Raw genomic sequence first — 14,565 nt, forward strand, 5'->3', positions numbered from 1 at the left:
TCCACATTGTAGCAGGAGCCCCGGGGAAACCCTTCTTTCCCCTTAGCCCCTCCCCTATCCAAGGACAACAAATCATAAACTGTGGTGCATGGGCTTCTGGGAAGGGGGAGGGAAGAGGAGGGTGGGGAAGCACATCAAAGGGGGTGAAATCACAGCTTGGGAGCAGGGCTAATTATTATTTACTCTCTGGCAAGCTGGCACTGGGGACCTGTGAGCTAGGTCATTAGGCAGGAAATAATTAGAGACTTGGGGGAATAATAGGTAGGTTCCCCCAGCTTGGGTCTGGGAGGCCAGCATGGGGGAAGAGCAGCTTCATCCTCACCCTCTTTTCCTCCCCACTCAGTACACCTCCTGGCCCCAACAGAGCCATAGTCCAAACTCCCAGCCTCCCTCTCCAACTCTGAGATCTCTCTCTCATCCCTATCACTGCTGACCCAGAGGGTTGGCACATGGGGCTGGATCAGTACAAAGTCTCAAGGAGGGACCAACACCCCAGACCTGCCTAAGGCAGGTTTGAGGAAGAGGTAGAAGCAGTGTGGTCTCATGGATAGAGCACGGATGGGCCTAGGAGTCAAAGGGCGTGGGTTCTATCCCCAACTCCGTCACTTGCCTGCTGTGGGACCGTGGGCAAGTCACTTCACTTCTCTGTACCTCGGTTCCCTCGTCTGTAAAATGGGGATTAAGACTTTGAGCCCCATGTGAGACAGGGACTGTGTCCAACCTGATTATCTTTGTGTTTACCTCAGCACTTAGTACAGTGCCTGGCGCGGGATGGGGGAGCTACGGAGGACCAGAAGGGAAGGAGTAGGATCCAGCAAGACTGCAGGCTCCTTGCAGGCAGGGAACAGGTCTATCAACCCTGTGGTATTGTACTCTCCCAAGTGCTCAGTACAGTGTGCTGCTCACAGTCAGGGCTCAATAAATACAACTGATTGATTGCTTGAGTGGGGAGAGCATCCTGGCCAAGGTGCCAAAATATCCAATTTTGCTGTGTATCCTGGGGCAAGTCACTTCACCTTTCTGAGCCTTAATTTCCCCACTTGCATAATGGAGCTCATGACACCTAGCTCCCAGGATGTGGGGTCACTAAAGTGAGCTGATCCCTGGAAAAGTACTGGGAGCTCGAGGAGGAAAATCTGTGGGGTAAATCGCCTGGATTATTATTATTAGTGAAGACTGGCGCCACAGCTGGGTGACAGAGCCGAGCCTGGCTAAACGGCAGTTAGGGAGTGGGTGGTTGAAGGGAAGGGACATGGTGGGGTAAGGGTGGGAGGGACTTTTCATCTCCGTCTCAGCAGCAGGTCAGGGTTCATCTTGTTAGTTTGCATTTCTTGGTTTGGAACAGGGAGGGGGAATGGAATCAAGTGACAGAACAAGAGAGAGAGATGCTACTGTCTCCACCCAGTCCTTCCCTCCAGCTCAGCACTTTCTGCAACAGACTCCCCCTCTCTCCCTTCCTCCCTCTACTTTGTATCAGTCCCATCTCCGTTTCATAGGTGAGAAAACTGAAGGCAAGAGTCGTGCCCAGCTCAGCAACACCCAACCTCCTGGGTACTTTGGCCTTCCAGCCCAACCCAGTTGGAGACAGAAGACCCCAGACACTTGATCGGGCTCCCTCGACCTCTGTTTAAGGGGGGGAGGAGAACAAATTGGGCGGGGGGGGGGCGGCAGAAACTGGGACCAGGGTCTAGGGCGGGGCTGAGAGAAGACAAAAAAAACCAACAACAAACTGGCTTGGCTTCTTGGCCCGGCTGCTCCTGGGCACACAAACGGTTAACGTCTGCGCCTTGGCAGATTGTCTGCAATCCCCTCTTAGACATTCAAGAAAAGAAAAAAAAAAACTAAGGCTCTGTGACCAATGAGAGGAGGCCTCCACTTTCCAGGCGGCCAATCCAGTGGCACCATCTGCCCTGATATGACCTCCCTCCAACCCAACACCCCCTCCCTTTTCTTGAGAGCCTACATATGGGATATATGTGTGTATGCGCGCGCGCGCGCTGTGCACAATTACATCTCCATACTCACACACACACACACACACACACACACACACGTGCACAGGCATGCAGGGAGAGCCACGAACGCAAATCGCACAGCTATTGTGTGTACCTCTGTACTCACACATCCACGCAAAGTGTGTATCTGACTGGGGATCAGGGAGAGCAGAATGGGAGGGAGAGAGAGAAGGAGAGGGACAGAGGTTGAGAGAGGAAAGGAGGGAAATGAGAGAGAGTTGGAGTGGCCCCACATAACCTTCTTCGAAACCCACGGTCCTGAAGAGTGAGCTCCGTCCTCCCCCTTCTGCCGCTGCCGTCACTTCAAAGCAATTGTTGTCGCTTGTGTCGAATTTGGGGGCTTTTTATGGGGTCTTTAAATAGCAAAACCCCCGGATCTTCGGTGTCTTTTGCAACCCAGAGGGGCCTGGCCGGGTGTCGGGCGAGGCTGGTCCAGTCCGGGAGCGGGCTGCGCGGGGTAAGGGTCCGGATCCGCGCCCCGCGGTGCTGTGCCGGCCGGTCCCTGACGCCCCCGGACCAGGCGGCGGAGATCGAGGCGGAAAACGGCGGAGAGGGAGCCGAGGGCTTTCCAAAGCGTCCAACTTTGGAGAAGGGGAGCGGAGACGGGGCGCGGGAAGGATCGCATGGAGCCGGGGGGGCACCTGCCACCGAGCCTCGAAGAGCAACTCCGTGCTCTCACTTCGCCTTCCTGATATCGGGTCCGTTGTTGCAGAGCCTGGCAGAGGGAAGGAGACCAGGGGAGCCGCCTGCTCCCTGGGAGACAGGTAAGCAGCGTTCTCAGCTCGGCCCTTTCAAGGGACCCGGAGCTCTGGCGAGGGGTCTGGGGAGAAGCCGGCCGGGGGGAAGGTCGGGGTCGTGTGTCACCCAGTTACGGCCAGGGGAGACGGATCAGAGTTAGGGTTCGGGATGAACCAGAGGCTGCTTGCCGGGTCTCTGGCTCCCGGAGGGGTGCGGAGGACACCCAAAACCCCTCCGGGGGTCTGCCGGTCTGGGGCTGGCACGGGTACTAACTGCCCCTTCCCCTCCCAGCCTCGTTTGGCGGGACCTGCTGTCATCATCATCATCAATCGTATTTATTGAGCGCTTACTATGTGCAGAGCACTGTACTAAGCGCTTGGGAAGTACAAATTGGCAACACATAGAGACAGTCCCTACCCAACAGTGGGCTTACAGTCTAAAAGTCTGTCACGACTTGTCGCGACAGCCGCCGGGCCCGAGAGTGGCTGAGCCGTTCGTCCCTACGGCTCAGACCCCGATACGGCGTCCAGTGCCCTGAGAGCGAGCTTTGGACCTGAGGCCTCGAGGGGCATAGAGCTAGTTGGCCGCTTGGAAGATGGGAGAGCTTGGGAGATAGGAAGAGGGAAGGAGTTGCGATAACTAGGAAGGTGTCAGGAATAATAATAATGATGATAATACCTGTGAAGCACTATGTGTCAACCACTGTTCTAAGCGCTGGGGGAGATACAAGATAATCGGGTTGGACACAGTCCATGTCGCACGAAGTCACACAGCCAAGTGACGGAGCTGGAATTAGAACCCAGGTCCTTCTGACTCCCAGGCCCGTGTACGAGCCTCCTCACACTACCCGAATGAAAGGTGAGAGGGGAAGGTGGAGGAGGAGCAAAGCTGTAACAGTTGGAAACACTTTGAGGGGAAAGGTGAGCAGAATTGGGAAGGAGTCCTGGGTTTTGCCCACCCTCCCTCAACTGGCTCTGTAACCTTGGACACAGTATCTGGGGAATGGGTTCTTGGAGGGTTGAGCTGGAGTGAGATTGGATGCTGCTTGGTTGTATTCCAACATTTGCTGGTGGAGGGGAGGTGGAAGGGAACAGGACCTGAGAGGAGACCCTGAGTGGCAAGGGGTTGGTTGGGGAGGGGTCCAAGGTGGTCAAGGGCTGTGGCTGGTTAATCAATCAATCAGTGGTATGTATTGAGTACTTACCATGTGCGGAGCACTGTACTAAGCACTTGGGAGAGTACAACAGAATTAGCGGACACATTTCCTGCCGTAGTTCTACTCTAAATTTCATGCTGCAAGACAAAGCCACCTATTCTTAGAGGGACACTCTAGGGAAGGGGGCAAAGAGGCCCTGAGAGAAGACGAACTGGTCTGGGAAGCTTCTTTCCCCCTGGCTCCTGGGCTCCCCATATCACCTCCATCTCCCCCTCATCCCTCCTTCAGTCACTCCCATCAATCTGCTGTCTGCCACCCAACCTTCCTTAGGTGCATTTAAACCCGAACCAGACGAGATCAAGGTCTGGAGAGGCCTGGGTTAGTTCTTCCCCCCTCCAGGAGGGGCTCAGGACTGATTAGTGAAGCAAATTGGGTAGACATTCAGTCCCCGTGGATCGTCCCCCACAGACCTCCCCCATCTTTCCCAGCACAGTGTCGCTAGGATTGGTAGGATGTGGCTTTGGGGAGCAGATGCTCTCCAGACCATAAGGGGGCACATGAACAGGAAATTTATTTTATTTTATTTTATTTATTTATTGTGTGTGTGTGTGTGTGTGTGTGTTTTGCGAGTGGAGGAGGCCATGAAAACTTTGATCTGTCTCTGGGGGCAGCTGCTTCAGCACAGGGCACTCCGCCCCCGCCTCTAACCCAAGCTGAGGATGATGAAACCCACAGCAGGTTGGCATGGCCCCCAGACTGGAAAGTTAAACTTTTCTAAGGGAAGGGAGGAAGAATTGAAAGAAGAAGACCGGGTGAATTGGGGTAGAGCATCAGGGCTTAGTAGTGAGGAGTGGATAAAATCAAGAAAGGGCAGTGGGGGCCCAAGTTTCCCATGGCATTGGCTGGCCCCCCCTCCATTTTCATGTCCCACTGGCACATGTAGTTAATTAGGAGTGAAAAAGCTTTGTTCTTGGCTTCCACCAAATTATGTTACCAAAAGAGGGGGTGGGGAAGGTTTTGAAATCCCTCAGAAAAAATCCCCTGGATATTTCCCCCTCCCTCCCGCCCACAGTCCACACCACCCCATTGCCTTTGAGAGGAACGGTCAGTGATCCCACCCCGGACCTCCTCCCTCCTCAGCCCAAGCTATTGGGGTACCAGGTTGCTTCCAGTAGGCCAGAGGTTCAGCACTGCTCCCTCCAGGGCCTAGACCTTGGGGATGCCCCCCCCCCCCCCGCCCCCAGCCCTGGGGACTATGGGGGAGAATGGGGTACGGTGGCATGTGGAATTCCCAGGACAAGATTTGACCCTGGGATAGTACAAGTTCTTGTCACATGCCTTGACTTCAGCACTTAATTAGGCAGATCCTGCCTGGGTCCTGCACTCATTTGGCCCTTTTCCTCACATCTGCCTCTCTTCCTCTTCCCATCTCCTAGAAACTGATGGGAGGGGGCTCAGAGCTGGGTAGCAGAAGAGGGCAAAGGGTGATGAAATGGATCCTGGAAAAGTGTCGTGGTTTGAAATGAGACTGGCTTTAAGCAGGACATCCTTGTCTGTTCCAGCTCCAAACCCAGATGCTCCCAGAGTCACACTCATTCTGATGATGGTGATTATAATGGTATTGGTTAAGCGCTTACTGTGTGCCAAGGATTGTGCTAAACGCTGGGGTAGGGGCAAGATCATTGGCTCAGACACAGTCCCTGTCCCACATGGAGCTCAGAGTCTAAGAGGGCAGCGGGGTTAGGTATTTTCTCCCCATTTTACAGATGACAAAACTAGGGCATAAGTTAACATAAGTTAAGTGACTTGCTCAAGGTCACACAGCAGGCAAGTGGCAGAGTTGGGATGAGAACCCAGGTCTTCTGGCCCCAGGGCGGGAGCTGGCTGAGATGCAGGGTCAAAGAATCCAGCCTGGATTGTGTCCCCCTCTCCGGTCACCAGAGTCAGCCAAGGTCCTTTAGCCTTCCCTTCCCGGGCCACTCTGTCACTCTGACTCAATCACAGCTCCAATGCCAGGGAACAACTGAACCTGAAGCCTTTAGCTGGAAGAACCACCCTCTGGCCAGGCTGCTACTGAGGGCCAGGAGAGCAGAAGAGAAAAGGGTGTAACGTGGGAATCATGGGAATATCGGGCCAAGGAGGGATAATATTTTCAGACCTCAGGCATGAAGTGGTTGGCTGGGGCATGTGAGTCGGGCAGCAGGGGAATGGGCCCCTCAGTCCCTTTCAAGGACTTTGAGCTCCTGCTGTCCAGGACTCCAGGGTTTATTTTTAGAGAGTGGTGGGGGACTTAGACCCAGAAACGAAAGTTAAACCGGGGGCTGGAGACACTCAATAGAGAGTTCTCCGACCCTGTAATTACTGCTCCTTGGAGTTTTATTTAGAGTGCTGAGAGGTTTACTTAAAGGAACACACCCTCAAAATCAGCTATAAAAAGGAAAACTGGCCCCTTATTCAAAGCACTTTTAAAGAGGCAGAGATCTTTTTACCTTCTCTACTATTCAGACTGGGGGCTAGGGTCAGCTGAATAAGGGGTGAGGAGATCAATCAATCAATCATATTTATTGAGCACTTACTGTGTGCAGAGCACTGTACTAAGTGCTTGGGAAGTACAAGTTGGCAACATATGGAGACAGTCCCTACCCAACAGTGGGCTCACAGTCTAGAAAGATGCTGTCTCAAACTTACAGACAGACGGAAGGACAGAATTTATCCAAACTCTAACAGGGTTCTTTACCCCTCTGAACCATCCTCACTGGAAAGTAGCATGGCCTAGTGAAAAGAGCCCAGGCCTGGGAGTCAAAGGACCTGGATTCTAATTCCGCCTCTGTCACTTGTCTGCTGTGTGACATTGGGCAAGTCACTTCACTGCTCTGTGCCTCAATTTCCTCAACTGCAAAATGGGGATGCAACACCTGTTTTCCCTCCAACTTGACAGTGAGCCCAGTGTGGAACAGGGACTGTATCCAACCTGATTATATACTACTAATAATTGTGGTATTTGTTAAGGACTTACTATGTGTCAGGCACTGTACTAAGCGCTGGGGTGAATACAAGCAAATCGAGTTGGACACAGGCCCCGTCCCACATGGGGCTCACTGTCTTAATCCCCATTTTACCAATGAGGGAACCGAAGCTCAGAGAAGTTGATTCATTCAATCGTATTTATTGAGCGCTTACTGTGTGCAGAGCACTGTACTAAGCGCTTGGGAAGTACAAATCGGCAACATAAGTTAAGAGACTTGCCTAAGGTCACTCATCAGACAAGTGGTGGAGCCGGGATTATGCCAAATCCAACGGCTCATACTCTGTCCTAATCCTCCTCGACCTCTCAGCTGCCTTTGACACTGTGGACCACCCCCTTCTCCTCAACACGTTATCTGACCTTGGCTTCACAGACTCCGTCCTCTCCTGGTTCTCCTCTTATCTCTCCGGTCGTTCTTTCTCAGTCTCTTTTGCAGGCTCCTCCTCCCCCTCCCATCCTCTTACTGTGGGAGTTCCCCAAGGTTCAGTGCTTGGTCCCCTTCTGTTCTCAATCTACACTCACTCCCTTGGTGACCTCATTCGCTCCCACGGCTTCAACTATCACCTCTACGCTGATGACACCCAGATCTACATCTCTGCCCCTGCTCTCTCCCCCTCCCTCCAGGCTCGCATCTCCTCCTGCCTTCAGGACATCTCCATCTGGATGTCCGCCCGCCACCTAAAGCTCAACATGTCGAAGACTGAGCTCCTTGTCTTCCCTCCCAAACCTTGTCCTCTCCCTGACTTTCCCATCTCTGTTGACGGCACTACCATCCTTCCCGTCTCACAAGCCCGCAACCTTGGTGTCATCCTCGACTCCGCTCTCTCATTCACCCCTCACATCCAAGCCGTCACCAAAACCTGCCGGTCTCAGCTCCGCAACATTGCCAAGATCCGCCCTTTCCTCTCCATCCAAACCGCTACCCTGCTAATTCAAGCTCTCATCCTATCCCGTCTGGACTACTGCACTAGCCTTCTCTCTGATCTCCCATCCTCGTGTCTCTCTCCACTTCAATCCATACTTCATGCTGCTGCCCGGATTATCTTTGTCCAGAAACGCTCTGGACATATCACTCCCCTCCTCAAAAACCTCCAATGGCTACCGATCAATCTGCGCATCAGGCAGAGACTCCTCACCCTGGGCTTCAAGGCTGTCCATCACCTCGCCCCCTCCTACCTCACCTCCCTTCTCTCCTTCTACTGCCCAGCCCGCACCCTCCGCTCCTCCACCACTAATCTCCTCACTGTACCTCGCTCTCGCCTGTCCCGCCATCGACCCCCGGCCCACGTCATCCCCCGGGCCTGGAATGCCCTCCCTCTGCCCATCCGCCAAGCTAGCTCTCTTCCTCCCTTCAAGGCCCTGCTGAGAGCTCACCTCCTCCAGGAGGCCTTCCCAGATTGAGCCCCTTCTTTCCTCTCCCCCCTCGTCCCCCTCTCCATCCCCCCGCCTTACCGCCTTCCCCTCCCCACAGCACCTGTATATATGTATATATGGTTGTACATATTTATTACTCTGTTTATTTATTTATTTATTTATTTTACTTGTACATTTCTATCCTACTTATTTTATTTTGTTGGTATGTTTGGTTCTGTTCTCTGTCTCCCCCTTTTAGACTGTGAGCCCACTATCGGGTAGGGACTGTCTCTATGTGATGCCAATTTGTACTTCCCAAGCGCTTAGTACAGTGCTCTGCACATAGTAAGCGCTCAATAAATACGATTGATTGATTGATTGATTGATTGATTAGAATTCAGGTCCTACTGACTCCCAGGCCCGTGCTTTATCCACTAGGCCATGCTACTTCTATATCTATCCCTACCACTTGGAACAGTGATTGACACATAGTAAGCATTTAACAAATACCATTTAAAAAACTGGGGCTCTCCAATCTCAGTGCCTTTCCCCAGTCCCCTCAGCTTCTGTTTTTTTCTCCAACCATCCTCAGCCCCCACTTTTTCCCCTCTTTGTGTATCTCCAGCACACTCCTACAATCTGTGCCCCAAATCTTTAAACTCATAATAATGATATTTGCTAAGCGTTTACTGTGTGCCAAGCACTATAGCAGGTACAAGATAATCAGATCAGACACAGTCCCTGGCCCACATGGAGCTCACAGTCGTAGAGGCAGAGAGACGAGGTTATTTTATCCTCATTTTACAGACGAGGAAACTGAGGCCCAGAGAAGTGAAGTGACTTACCCAAGGTCACACCACAAGGAGCTAACAGTCTAGAGGGGAACTTACAGTCTAGAAGCTCTCCCAACCCTCTCAGCCATAGACATTTTCAAATCCCCTTAGGGACCACAGATTGGTTGCCCCCACTGGTAATTCCCCACGGCTAAGAGATGCATAAGCCGTTATTTCCCCCTTTTCAATGGTTCTTACCAAGGAGCTAGAAAGAGACACTTCAAAGGAACCACCGGGAAGAAAGGGTTATTATCCCCTTCCCCTCACCTCTTCTCTTGTCCCCCATCCAAAGGACAGTAACTGTGTTGAATAGAATGAGGTCCTCCCAAGAACTGTCCCAGGAGAGAGTGAACCGTCCTTCAACTCACCCCATAAAACGGCAATTCCACAGTCCCGAGTGAACCAGAGCCTGACCGAACAGTCATTGAGAAGTGAGGGCTGGGCACGGAGCACCCAATTGGGAGCACCACCCTGCCCTCTGCTGGATGCAGAGCACCAGATTGGGGGCACTGGTCTGCCCTCTCCTGGACACAGCACCAGACTGGGAATTGGAAACCCAGAGTCGTAGCATCCTACTTGGGCTGAAGCCCCTTTTCCTACTAAGTTTCCCCTCCATTCACCCGGGGTGAATAGCCCCTATCAGCCCCTGTCCCAGGGAGGCAGTGTGTCTGTTAAGTGCTTTGAAGCGGCGTGGCGTAGTGGATAGAACACGGGCCTGGGAGTCAGAAGGTGATGAGTTCTAATCCTGGCTCTGCCACTTGTCTGCTCTGTGACCTTGGGCAAGTCACTTCACTTCTCTGGGCCTTAGTTGTCTTCTCTTTAAAATGGGGGTTGAGATTGTGAGCCCCATGTGGAACAGGGACTGTGTCCAACCTGATTAGGTTGTATCTTCATCGGTGTTTGACACATAGGAAGCACTTAGCAAATATTATTATTATTAATCTGTAAAATGGGATTATTCATCAATTCATTAATTAATTCAATATCATTCATTCAATAGGATTACAGATTATTCACCTGCAAAATTAATATGTAAATGATTACAATGTAAAATGTAACAATAATAATAGATCCTTGGAGATAAGACATAAGTAGTGGAAACTGTTCACTCCTCAGGACCCTTCCTAGAGTGACCTCTTTTTTAAATGGTATTTGTTAAGCACTTACTATGTGCCAGGCACTGTCCTAAACACTGGGAAAGGTACAAGCAAATCAGGTTCAACACAGTCTGTGTCTCACATGGGACTCACAGTTTTAATCCCCATTTTACATAAGAGGGAACTGAGGCCTAGAGAATAACAATAATAATAATAATAATAGTGGTATTTGTTAAGCACTTACTGTGTAAGTACTGTACTAAGCACTGGGTGGATACAAGCAAATTGGGTTGGACACAGTCCCTGTCCCATGTGGGACTCACAGTCTCAGTCCCCATTTGACAGATGAGGTAACTGAGCCCAGAGAAGTGATGTGCCTTGCCCCAGGTCACACAGCAGACAAGTGGTGGAGCTGGGATTAGAACCCAGGTCCTTCTGACTCCCAGGCCCCGTGCTCTCTCTGCCAGGCCATGCTGCTTCTCTTTTGCATGGAATGTCAGTCACTCCCCTGGTGATGGCAGCTGGAGCCCAGCCAATAACAGGGGAGAAACTGGGCAAGGAGAAAGAGGCTAGGAAAGTGAGGGAGAAATCCCAGGGTCCAAGGCAAATTCGTCCCTGCCAGGTATCCAGAGGGGTTGGAGTTTGCCACAGGTTTGCCAGGGAAGGACTGTGGCTGGCATGCGTTCACAGAAGAGCAGCTGAATCAATCAATGGTATTTATTGAGCGCTTACCATGTGCAGAACACTGTACTAAGCACTTGGGAGAGTACAGGGCAAGACTTGGTAGACATGTTTCCTGCCCACAACGAGCTTAGTCTCCAGAGGAGCTTCCAGTCTAAAGGAAATATAGCGACCAAAGAGAGTGCCTGAGTAATATGTGATAAAGGTATTTGTTAAGGGCTTACTATGTGCTAAGCACTGTGTTAATCAATCAATCGTATTTATTGAGTGCTTACTGTGTGCAGAGCACTGCACTAAGCGCTTGGGAAGTACAATGCTGGGGTAGACAAAGGTAATTAAATCAGACACAGTCTCTATCCAACATGGGGCTCACAGCCTCAGAGGGAGAGAGAAGAGGTATTTTATTCCCATTTTACAGATAAGGAAATGAGGGCACAGAGAGGTTAAGTGACTTGCCCAAAGTCACCCAGCAAGTCAGTGGTGAAACCAGGATGAGAATCTGGATCTCCGACTCCCAGGCCTGGACTCTTTCCAGTAGGACTGTGGGTGGAATTGCTAATTGAGAGAGCCGGCATTAGCCTTCCCGCTGGTCTCCCAGCCTCCAGCCTCTCCCTTCTCCAATCTCTACTGCCCATCGCTGCACAGATCATCTTCCCGAAACATTGCTCCGCCTTCAATTCTCCTCTCCTCAGAACCTTCCACTGGCTCCCCGTGTCTCTCTGCAGGAAACAGAAACTCCTCACCATCGGCTTCAAGATTCTCCACCATCTGGCCCCACCTATCTGCTCTCTTCTCCCACTCTTCTTGAACCTGCTGTCTTCACTCCTCCCAAGCCAACCTTGTAGCTGTTCCTTGCTCTCAGTTCTCCCACCTCCACTCCCTAGCTCATGCTTTTTCCCCAGCTTGCAACTCCCAACCTCCCCACATCTGACAGATTCCCCCCAGCTCTCCCCACGTTCAGAGCCCGCCTAAAATTCCACCTCCTCCAACAAGGCTTCTCCCATGTGTTTCCCACCACCCTGAGCCAGATCATCCTTTCAGCTGACCCTAGTGCTTTTGAGAAGCAGCGTGAGACAGAGGATCTGGGTTCTAATCCTGGCTGCCAATGGCCTGCTGTGTGACCTTGGGCAAGTCACTTCATTTTTCTGGGCCTCAGTCCCCTCATCTGTAAAATGGGGGGAAAGTACCTATTCTCCCTCTCTACTTAGAGCGTGAGCCCAATCAAGGACTGTGTCTGACCCTGTGATTTTCTTTCTACTACAGTCCTTGGCACATAGCGAGTGCTTAACAAATGCCATTATTATTAGGAACTTACTTACACCCTCCTTAGCATTCACGTATATATGTGCTCATATTCTGACCACTTGAGTTGTAAATACTTTTCTGTTTGTCTCTCTCATTGGAGTGGAAGCTCCTTGAGGGCAGGGAATGGGGCACTTCTTTATTCTGTACTTTCCAAGCGCCTAGGACAGTGCGCCACACCATTTCCTCCAAACCTAGCTGAACTCTGGATGCTTCTTGTGCCTTTCAGGGATTCCAAATCTAAGTCATGTGATGGTGATAGCAAATTACTGGCACAGTCCTGGAGTGCTCCAAGAGAGTCCCTACCTTGGCTAAAAATTGTTGGGGGGTGGGGGCTTTAGGACCCCAGGATTGGAAGCGGAGTATCTGACCTCATAAAGTGATCAGGGCCATGGTCACAGTGGGTCATCAAATTGGAGAGGTTACCTGGAAGGGCCAGGGAAGCCAAAGGAGAACTGCCAGAGGATTAATTAATTAATTAATTAATTCATTGATCAATGGTATTTATTGAGCACTTACTGTGTGCAGAGCACTGGGCTAAGTGCTTAGGAAAGCACAATACAATAGAGTTGGTAGACACAGTCTGTGCCTACAAGGAACTTACAGTCTATGGGAGGAGACAGACATTAAAATTCATTTCAGAGAGGGGAAATCGGATAAGAAATATAGACATAAGTGCTGTGGGGCTGGGGTGAGTATCAAAGTGCTTAAGGGGTACACAGCCAAGTGCATAGGCAACACAGAGAGGAGGGCAGATAGGGAAAGCTCATTGCGGGCAGGGAATACATCTGTTTATTGTTATATTGTACTCTCCCAAGCTGTTAGTACAGTTATCTGCACACAGTAAGTGTTCAATAAATATGATTGACTGATTAAGAGGAAAGGGAGGGCTTAGGGCAGGTTTCTTGGAGGAGATGTGATTTTTAGGAGGGCTTCGAAGGTGGGGAGAGGGGTGGACTGTCAGATGGGAATGGGGAGGAAGTTTCAGGCCCCTCCAGGTTGAAGGAATAAAAGGGATGAGGATGGGAGGCAGAAAAGGGAGGGGAGTGGATGTGCTGAGGGGAAGGAGTGGAAAGAAACCTGAGAGGGCACCAAGCAGGTGTCAAGGAAATGAGAAACAGCCAGAGCTGTCTAGACAGGCTCCGTCCCATGAAAGGCCCTCTGGCCATCGCCCCTCCTGGCCCCCAGTTTCAGGAGCTGGGAACTGACATGGAGTGACCCTGGGAGACATGACAGGGCTGTACCACTCCGTCCCCTGTCACTCCTGCCACAATGGCCTCTTTGTCTCCTCCCCAGCCCCTCCGACCGGGCCCTCTGCCTCCACCCTCCCCCGCCCCCTTCAGCCACACAGCCTGCTCTTTTTTCTTCTGCTGTTGAGGCACAGCCCCCTCTCCTCCCCAGAGCAGTCCCTGCTCTCAGCTGCAGGGCTTGGGAGACCAAACCCACTGGAAAAAGAGAGAGAGCGCAAGAAAAGAAAGGGCCTGTGAGAGACAGTGCATGCATGAGAGTGTGTGTATGTGTGTAGGTGTGTGTGAGAGAGAGAGAGAGCGAGAGAGAGAGAGAAAGAGAACCCAAAAGGACTCTTTCACACACACACTTTCCATTCTCTCATGCATGCACTGTCTCTCACGTGCCCTTTCTATTTCATGGAGTCTTCATGAAAAATAGATCTGCAAGTGGAAATTTCCAGCTTGGGCCCGGTGAGCCTTTGGACACCGGGGCTCTTCTTCTTAGAGGGGGAAAATGCTGAGAGAAGGGACCCCCCCTCCCACCACCACCAGGGTTCTGGTGGAAAGCAGAGGTCCCTTTATTCACCCCACCATTAGTCCCCCAGCACTCATGTCCCTATCCATAATTGATTTTAAGGCCCGTCTCCCCCTCTAGACTGTAAATTCCTTGTGGGCAAGGGAAGTGTCTACCAACTCCGTTATAGCATGCTTTCCCAAGTCTCTGCACACAGTCAGCGCTCAATAAATCCCATTGATTGATTGATTCTCCCCATCTCCAACTGGCCCCGTCCTGGGAAGCACTCAGTCCAGATAGAGCCCAGGCCTAGGAGTCAGAAGGTCATGGGTTCTAATTCCGGCTCTGCTACTTGTCTGCTGTGTGACGTTGGGCAAGTCACTTCACTTCCCTGACCCCCAGTTACCTCATCTGGAAAATGGGGATTGAGACTGAGCCCCATGTGGAACAAGGACTGTGTCCAACTCGATTTGTCTGTGTCCACCCCAGCGTTTAGTACAGTACCTGGTGCATAGTAAACACTTAACAAATACCACAATTATTATTATTATTGTTATCCCGGAGTTTGGACCCCAAATCAATCAATCATATTTATTGAGCGCTTATTGTATGCAGAGCACTG

Source organism: Tachyglossus aculeatus, chromosome X1, assembly GCF_015852505.1.
Source record: "Tachyglossus aculeatus isolate mTacAcu1 chromosome X1, mTacAcu1.pri, whole genome shotgun sequence".
NCBI classification, from domain to species: domain Eukaryota; kingdom Metazoa; phylum Chordata; class Mammalia; order Monotremata; family Tachyglossidae; genus Tachyglossus; species Tachyglossus aculeatus.